The sequence below is a fragment of the Peromyscus californicus genome, unplaced genomic scaffold (assembly GCF_007827085.1).
Source record: "Peromyscus californicus insignis strain IS unplaced genomic scaffold, ASM782708v3 Scaffold_19__1_contigs__length_69161282, whole genome shotgun sequence".
Taxonomy (NCBI): Eukaryota; Metazoa; Chordata; class Mammalia; order Rodentia; family Cricetidae; genus Peromyscus; species Peromyscus californicus.
In genome coordinates, this window is record NW_026294491.1 from 27,295,124 (window position 1) to 27,304,061 (window position 8,938).

The window sequence follows — 8,938 nt, forward strand, 5'->3', positions numbered from 1 at the left end:
ACACATACAGACAAGCAGACAAAATACCAATACATATAAAATAAATAAACCAACTCCCTTAAAAAACAAAACACTTTTCAAAGACTGAAAAAAAAAAAAATCCAGAGAACTGGGTACAGTGTGAGACACCTGTAATCCCGGCACTCAAGAGGCTTCAGCAGGAAGCGCCTCAATTTGTGGTCAGTCTAGGCTACACATCAAGAGATTCTGTGTCAAGCAAAGAAAAAGGAGAAAAACAAACCACAGTCAACTCTATAGCTCTTGCTCATTACATTTCAACAGAGGTCTACAGCATGTGGGCTACATTCACACAGAGATGAATTTTCTTTGTGAAATAGAAGAACCGGAGGACTAAAGAGAGCTTAATGTAAAGCTCCGGGCAGCTGGTGTCAACAATTGCTAACTACTACTACCGTATTTGGGGCAACTTTGTCTTTTGAGGGAGTGTAAAATAACCCAGAGAACAATTCATGATTAGAAAGCTTGGTATGTTTCACTAACATGAAACATGAATCAAGAGAATGGACAACCTGCAACCAATCACATCCAAGTCCCAGCTTCACCACTTACTATTCTTAACCAAATGGTGAGACCTTTTTGAGTCTTTTATTGGTAAAATGGAGCTGACCATAAAAGCACCTCACAGAATTTACTTAAAAACGAAGATCTATGGCACAGGGAATGTGACTCAGTGGAAAAAGCACTTGCTTAGCATGCACAAAACTCTGTGTTCGATTCCCAACATAGAGGAAGGAGAGCCTAGGAGTATAGATAAGTTATGTGTGTGTATATAAAACTACATAATGATTTCCAGGATAGCCAGGGCTACATAGTGATGAGACTTTGTCTCAAAAATAAATAAAACCTTTTTCCGGAGCACTTTCTAAATTATTTGAGGATGAGTACAATGGTTGGCATCCATGGTTTGGATCTAGTTTTACACCTCAAAGGTTCCCGTGTTGGAAGCTTAGTCTCCGAGTATGGCTGTAGACAGGGAGTGGGAGGAAAGATGAAGGACATGCAAGATGAAGGAGGTGCAGAGGTCAACTCCCAGGAGTCAGGTCTCTCTCCTAATATGTGGGCCCTGAGGACTGAACTCAGGTTTCCAGGCTTGGTAACAAGTGTCTTTACCCACTGAGCCATCTCATCACCCGAAGGGTAGAACTTCTGAAGCTTTTGTTTTGTTACTAAGATTTAAAAATGTTTATATATATATATATATATATATGTGTGTGTGTGTGTGTGTGTGTGTGTGTGTGTGTGTGTGTATGTATATGTGTGTGTGTGTGTGTGTGTGTGTGTGTGTGTGTGTGTGTGTGTGTATGAGTATTCTGGCCACATGCATGTATGTGCACCACGTGCATGCCTGGTATCCTCAAAGGTCAGAAGAGTGCATAAGATCCTCTAGAACTGAAGTTACTGTCGATTGTGAGCCCCGAAATCAAACCCAGGTCCTCCGCAAGAGTAGCAGGTGCTGGTAACCACTGAGCCACCTGCCCAGCCCCAGTGGTAGAGCTTGTAAGAGGTGGGGACTAACAGGAGGAGGTGAAGTCACTGGGGACAGCATTTTCAGAAAGGACCAATGAAGTGGTTAAGTTACTGGGCTGCCACTCTTAGAAGGGATAACGCTGTTTCAGGGTATGTCAGTCAGTTCCCTCAAGAGCAGATTGTTAGGGAAAGTGAACCACACCCCTGGATCTATGTGGCTTTCCTCCTTACCCCATGATTACTTTCAAATACTCTCAGCATTGTGAGGCCATCTGCTGTGAGGCCATCACTAGAGCTGACCACAAGTCAGAGCCATGATTCTTTTCTTTTCCTTCTTTTTTTTGGTTTTTCGAGACAGGGTTTCTCTGTGTAGCTTTGCGCCTTTCCTGGATCTTGCTCTGTAGCCCAGGCTGGCCTCGAACTCACAGAGATCCACCTGGCTCTGCCTCCCGAGTGCTGGGACTAAAGGAGTGCACCACCACCGCCCAGCCAGAGCTGTGTTTCTAAGACTTCCAGATTCATGAACAAAATTCTTTTCTTTACGTATTATCCAGTCTTGAGCATTTTGTTAGAACAACAGAAAAATGACTAAGACAAGGCTGAGCACAGTGGCATATGCCTTTAATCCCAGCATTTGGGAGGCAGACACAGGCAGATCTTTCTGAGTCTGAGGGAAGTTCTACGTTCAACCAGGGCTACAATAGTGAGAACCTTTCTCAAAATATTTAATTAATTACAGAGATGAAAAGAAAAACAGTTAAAAGTTATCTGCAACCATCCAAATAAATGAAACAACTACTGAATTAGTTTTCCCTTTACATTATTTATAATAAACAGCTCAAATGTAAAATATCAGAAGCATGGTATATTAATTTGATTTAATATTACTGAGAAAACTGTAAACCATCAAAACATGGACACATTTCTAAAAACAGGAAGCAGAAGAAATCTAAGGCAGAATTTATTCTGATGATAGTTATGTAAGATGCATGAATCTTAGCACTGTATTTTTAGCCAACATCCAGCCAAATATACTAACAATCATCCTGGGCATCCAAAAGAAGACAGGAAGAGGAATTTGCTTCAAAATTTCTATAGTACCCTAAATGAGAATCTTTTATAATTTTCTAGGTTTAATCAGGCATAATATCTATTTGGCTAAAGGAAAACTAACGAGAGGATAGCTTCAATTTATATAAAAACATTTCACCAAATATAAACACAAGTTTTAACTGATTTCACATATCTTCCCCGCCCCCCAGCTGAAGAACAAACCCTGGGCCTAGCAAGCGCTCTAAGGGCTCTACCACTGAGCTAAATCCCCAACCCCTGATTTCACATATCTAAGTCCTCATTTTATGCATATATTTATACACATGCCACAAATGGTTTAATTGTAAAATTCAATATTTTACCACAAGAAAGGCAATAAAACTCAATGTCAAAAGACCATTCAAGTTATTTTTCTTATCTTCATGTTTATTTCACCTTCAGTGTTACAATATTGGGGGAGAGGAAGGACCATAATATAACATGATATATTTTATTGACTCACAATACAGCAGTTCAACAAATTCTAAGAACCTATTTCGTTAAAAACACTTTCAGCAAAAGTTTATTAGAGCCATCTATATACTTGAATAAAGCTGACATATGCTCATCTCAACTTTCTAAAACAATCAAGAAGTCTGCCTCAAGAAGCCTAGATATTCTTAAATAGTAGCTTCACATCTCTTATTTTTTAGGGATTCTTATAACGGAGTTAATGGATGGGGGCATAAAATGATATATAAAAATTACATAGAAGTGTGTATTTGTATTTTCTGATTTAGGCCCCCCACCTTCCTGCTGACTTTCAAGGGGTTTCATGGCCTCAAAATAGGTTGAAAACCATTCTGGATCTCAAAGATTAATCTAAGAACAATAATTACCCCCCCCAGGTTAGTGGTTTATTAAAAACAAAGCACTCCTTCCATAGAAACTAAGGTTCACAAACTTTATCGCTGTCCCAATTCTTAACATATCCCTGGCATCAATGCAAATGTTTGAAATTAACTACTCCATACTTGTCAAATATGTAACTCACTCTGCAGCAACAGAAAAAATAGCAGTCTCCCCCTTCCAAAGCTGAGACTCACCTGCAACAATGGAATACCCAGGTGGCCTAAAGCCTTGTTCTTCAGTTTATTTTTATAATAATTACAAGTTGTACCTATTTTTCACCTACTTTGCAGAGTTAGCAAGGGACAAAATTGCTCAGTCCTTTTATATCACAGTCCCTGTTTTCAATATTTCAAAATGAAACTCATTTCAGTAGAACAATGGAAACAGCTTTACCCACCTAAAAGAGAAATAATCCTTTCCCTAGTCTATAAACTCAAAAGGCATTTGCCCTCAGGAAAAAACACTAGACATAATATTCCAAAATCAAACTGTCACAACCTCTGAAAGAAGTAGTTAAAAAAAAAAAAATCTATGCTTCCTACAGAAAGAAAAAGGCAAAACTTCAAAATCATATTTAAGGATCTGAAATGACACTCGGGCTAAAGTCCAAAGTTAAAGAAAAATCAGAGGCTGAGGGGGAAAAAAGAAATCACAGCTGTTCATATTTCAAATCAAGACCAAAAAAAAATTCAAGCTTGTTCACTTTCAGCTTCCTCACTACTTCCTGCTTAAAAATCTACTTTCTCCCCTAGAAATAACCAAAATAACCCTTTTATGTGTTTTTAAAATTAATTTTCAGTGTTCCTGCTACGCAGGCATGATTTTTTTTTATATGATTATTTTAGGAAAAGACTAGCTCCATTCATAAGCTACATCTAAACCTGAGAAGGGAAATACTTTTTTTCCCCTCAACCTTAAAAAAAAAAAAAAGGCAAAAAGTTGATGAAAGAACGCTGCTGCCACGTCTCCCCCCTCCCCCACTCACGTAGTGGCGATTCCATCCCTCCAGAGCGCATTCCAAGGAAAAGTCCAAGAGCCACGGCTCTCGGAGAAACAGTTAAGTTGAAACTGGCAAGTTCCTTTTAATTTTTTTTTTTTCAGCTCGGTTCCTAAAAGAGGGACCCAGCAGCTTCTCCACTCCTTTCTGTGGGAGGCTCTGCCCTATAACTAAGGGGGCAAAAAAAATCCAAGAGTCCTCATTCTGTGCGGTCCGCTTAAGATGTCAGCGTCTAAAAAGTGCGTCCGTATTAAGTTCCCGCTCTTGAAAGGGTCTCATGTTTCTCGTACCATCCTTTCCCCCCCACATATACATACACACTAAACATCCATCGGGGGGGGGGGGCGATCACAAAATTTAAATTTAAAATTCTCACACAACCATGGAAGGTCTGCCTGCATGCAATAGACTGACTTTTCGACCCCACGAGGGGAGGGAGGGCGGGAGGGACGAAAAGGGGTGGGGGGGAGTGAGCAGAACGAGGGGAGTGGGAAAGGAGGACGAAGTGGGGGGGGGGGATACAGAATTCAGAGATGGGTTCACGCGTCCTTAAATGATTCACGGGGATGCAGAGGAAGCCAGCTTCCCCGACAGTGTTGAATGACAGCCACTTCTCAGCTCCCGCCGCTCAACTCCCCGGGCTACGTCTAACGGCTGAGGCAGCACCGCGACACGCCACAGACAAGTCCAGCCCTAACTTGTGAGCGGGTCCCACTTCCCCAGCTTCACTTTGCAAAAGCGAGAAGAAGAAAAAAAGAAAAAAAAGAAAAAGGCGGAGGAGGAGTGCCTCAGCCCCGGCTGCAAAGCGCCCGCCGCAAGCTTCTCCCCAGCCACATGCTAACCATCTGCGGCCGTGGCAGCCCAGAAAACCCCCGCCCGCCCGCCCGCCCTCGCCGCCTCCTTCCTCCAGCTTTGGAGGGAGGACCAGGTACCGCCGCGACCCAAGTCAACAGGGGAGGCTGGCTGCCCGGGATGGAACATTCAAGAAGGTCCCAGTCCCGGGGCGGGGCAGAAGCGGCTTGCAGCCTTCCTAGCCGGACGGGGGCAGGACGGGGGCGGCGAGGGGAAGCCGGGGCGAGCGGCGGCGGGGCGGCTGGGCCTCGGGGGGTGCGGGGGCCGCATCCCCTCCGAGAGACCCGGGGGGGGCGGGGGGGGCGGTGGTGGCACGGCACAGTGCCCCCCCGCCGCCGAGAGCGAGGGGACCCCCACCCTCACCCCCGGCTGCCCGCGGGGACCCGGCACCGGTCCCCAAGGTCGGGGGGAGCGCCTCACCTAGACAGCGGGGCCGTGGAGGGCGGCGACAGCTCGGGTGCGGCGGGTCCTGTCGGGTCCTGTCGCCTGCGCTCGGGCCGCTAGCCTCCCCGTTACCTCCCCTCCGCCGGCTGCTAGCGGTGCCCCTGGGCGGCAGAGGGAGCCCGTCCGGCCCTTTTATAACCCCCGGGCCGCGCCGGCGCGCCGGGGAAGGGGCGGTCGCAGCCCTCGCTACGTGCGCCCGGTCACACCAGCGCCCGGCCCAGTGCGCAGGCGCGCGCCGCCGGGCTCCCACCCACCAGCCGGAGTCGCCCTCGGCCCCGGGGAGTTCCAGGCCCAGGCAGGCCCCCCGCGAGGACGCAGTGCGCCTGCGCACGACTCCCGCCACGCCACCGTTACCGTGGTTACCACGGGGGTTCCTCCTCCCTTCCCCCCCCCCCGCCCCGCCCACAAGTTTCCCCATTCCACGGAGCGCCTGCGTTTCGGGGTCAGCGTTCGGTCTCAGAGCGTCGAAGGCATCGGGACAGACAGAGATGTCTGGAAAATGAGGAAATCACGCGGAGTCGTGGGATGGGAAATAAGACGTGCGTCCCGGATGGCTGTCGGGGCTTTCTTGGCCCTTACGGGCTTTTGGTTTAATAAATGCCTATTTATACCTTTAAACACGAGGATTTCGCGCTGTCTCCCACCTGTATACTCTTATCAGTGAATAATAGACTGAACCCCAGCGTCGTCTGGGTTTAAATCCTGACCCAGTTTTGTGTAAGACTGGGCTTTAACCTGCCTGTATCTTACTTAGGCTTCACATCTGCAAAAGAGTCCAGTATTATTATCTGTCTCCTAGGATGGCTGCGAGGATGAAATACGATAATGAATAAAAAAGCACTTACTTAGCCCATGGATTCAGGGAGAAGTTGGAAACTTAGGTAATAGGAGCAGCCAGGGGTGTGCCAGACTGTTAGCCTTTGAGTATTTGCCTACCATGGAAGAAGGCCTTAGATTTTGTTACCTACACCCAAACAAACCCACACAAAAACAAACAAGCGTCAACAACAAAAGAACCGTTTGGAGATAGGGCACAACCGCACCCATGTTGGAACACTCACAAGGGCCAGCAACTCTAGCTCCAGGGATCCAACACCTCTCTGGGCCTCCAGAGCACCTGTATTTACACACACACACACACACACACACACACACACAACACACACACACACACACAGAGTTAAAATTAATAAAAGTAAATCTTTAAAAAAAAAAACACGCCGGGCGGTGGTGGCGCACGCCTTTAATCCCAGCACTCGGGAGGCAGAGCCAGGCGGATCTCTGTGAGTTCGAGGCCAGCCTGGGCTACCAAGTGAGTTCCAGGAAAGGCGCAAAGCTACACAGAGAAACCCTGTCTCGAAAAACCAAAAAAAAAAAAAAAAAACAAAACAAAACACTACTGAGCACACTATATGAAGCACCTAAGTTGTGTTTGAGCTTAGTCATGGTTTTAAAGCCTTACTAACTAGAATTAAGGACAATGCTGGAGATAATTTACCCCTTGCCAGTGAAAGGATAACTTCCCTAAGACTTGTTATTCATTAAAAGCTGTCTGTAAAGTTTTCCTTGTTTGCTAAAGTAGGGAACCGATTGGCACTTATCTGGGGAGGTGGGGTTGATTAAATAGATAAAGAGCTTCAGGCACCCAAAAGAATTGACTTGTAAATGTGTGGTTCTGCAAACCTAGTCAGGGGTCAATAAAGCCAAAATTATTTTTGTAGGAAGATTCTCCCTCCTCTTTCACTATAATGACAACACAGCTGAATTTCCAGAGACGACTGCACCCCTGTAACAGTTGAGGGTAGAGCATATCCCAACCAAGCCACAAACAAGAGAATTGACAGAAATATAAACAAAAATACCACACACATCTCACTAATACTTTTTAAATGTTTTTATTAAAAATGTTATTCTTCACCGGGCGGGTGGTGGCTCACGCCTTTAATCCCCAGCACTCGGGGAGGCAGAGCCAGGGTGGATCTCTGAGTTCGAGAGATCTGGTCTACAGAGCAAATTCCAGGGCAGGCTCCAAAGCTACACAGAGAAACCTGTCAGGGGGGAGGGGGCGAGTTATTCTTTTAACTTGTAATATAATTGTTTTAAAATGCATTAATAAAAGTATTTTACATGTTTTTTAACTCCCACTATAGTACATGCTGACAGATATGACCCATATAAAAGCTCCTTTCATCCTTAATATGTTTTATGAGTCAAGGACCAAAGAATGTCTCCAGATCCTGAAGACAGTTGGTGAAACTTCACTTTTAGGATTTACAGGAGCAGTGCCCCTTCTAAGACCCTAGAAGGGATCTTAACAATATGTCTCCGTGACCATATGCTTTGATAAACTTTTGTAAAGAGTAAGGTCTTATTACTGTTCTCATTCATCCTCAGTGACTCCCCCTCTGCCATACTTCCTCTTGACTATAGGTGTTGGAGTAGCTGGCAGTCATCTAAATGTTTTGCTAAAATTGAACTAGGGTTACATTTGGTTTGCATTTAGTAAGATTTATTTTTGTAACCTCGAGTCTCTTTTATATGTGGTTAGGATATTGCCAGCTGTCCCCAAGCTTCCAAGAATACTCTTCCCACCCATTGTGCTGGCCCTCCCAGGATTATGAAAGAAAGGTGCAGGACCAGACCTCTTATCGTGTGGATTTGTGCTTTGTTCCAGAGTCAAAAGTGTGTGACTTGGAATGTGGACCTCCGTTGGTAGTAGAGTGCTTGGTAGCACGTGTGATACTATTGGTTCAGACCCTGCACTGAAAAAAGAAAACAGAAGAATGGGAAAATAATGGAGGAAAGCAGAATTGAAATTAAGAGAGCATGAGGCTAATCCATGGCAATTTCTCCGTGTGTGTGTGTGTGGTGTGTGTGTGTGTGTGTGTGTATGTGTGTGTGTGTGATTTTATTTATTTTTGTTTGGATTTTTTTTGAAGCAGCGTCTCACACTATAGGCTACAACACTGGGAAGTTACTATGTAACTAGCCTCGAAATTTCGATAATCCTCCTGCCTCAGCCCTTAAATTGGCAAGTTCCCTTTTAATTTTTTCAGATCAGTTTCTAAAAGAGGGCCCAACAGCTTCTCCATTCCTTTCTGTGGGAGGCTCTGCCCTATAACGAACAGGGCAAAAATCTAAGTCCTCATTCTGTGCGGGCCACTTAAGATGTTAGGGCTAGGATTATAGGAACTGCCACCAATCCTGGCTTGA

The 8,938-nt window shown here is 45.2% G+C and overlaps 1 protein-coding gene across 3 annotated transcripts in view; it reads right to left on the minus strand.

The window, feature by feature from the left end:
• Nucleotides 1-5,954, minus strand: part of P4ha1 (prolyl 4-hydroxylase subunit alpha 1) — a 59,643-nt gene extending 53,689 nt beyond the window's left edge. For 2 of the 3 annotated variants that reach the window (XM_052744936.1, XM_052744935.1), the window contains exon 1: nt 5,702-5,954. The gene's annotated coding sequence lies outside the window, so the exon portion shown is untranslated. The remainder of the gene's footprint in view (nt 1-5,701) is intronic. The other variant, XM_052744937.1, reaches the window with a different exon arrangement.
• Between the last annotated feature and the right edge of the window lie 2,984 nt (nt 5,955-8,938).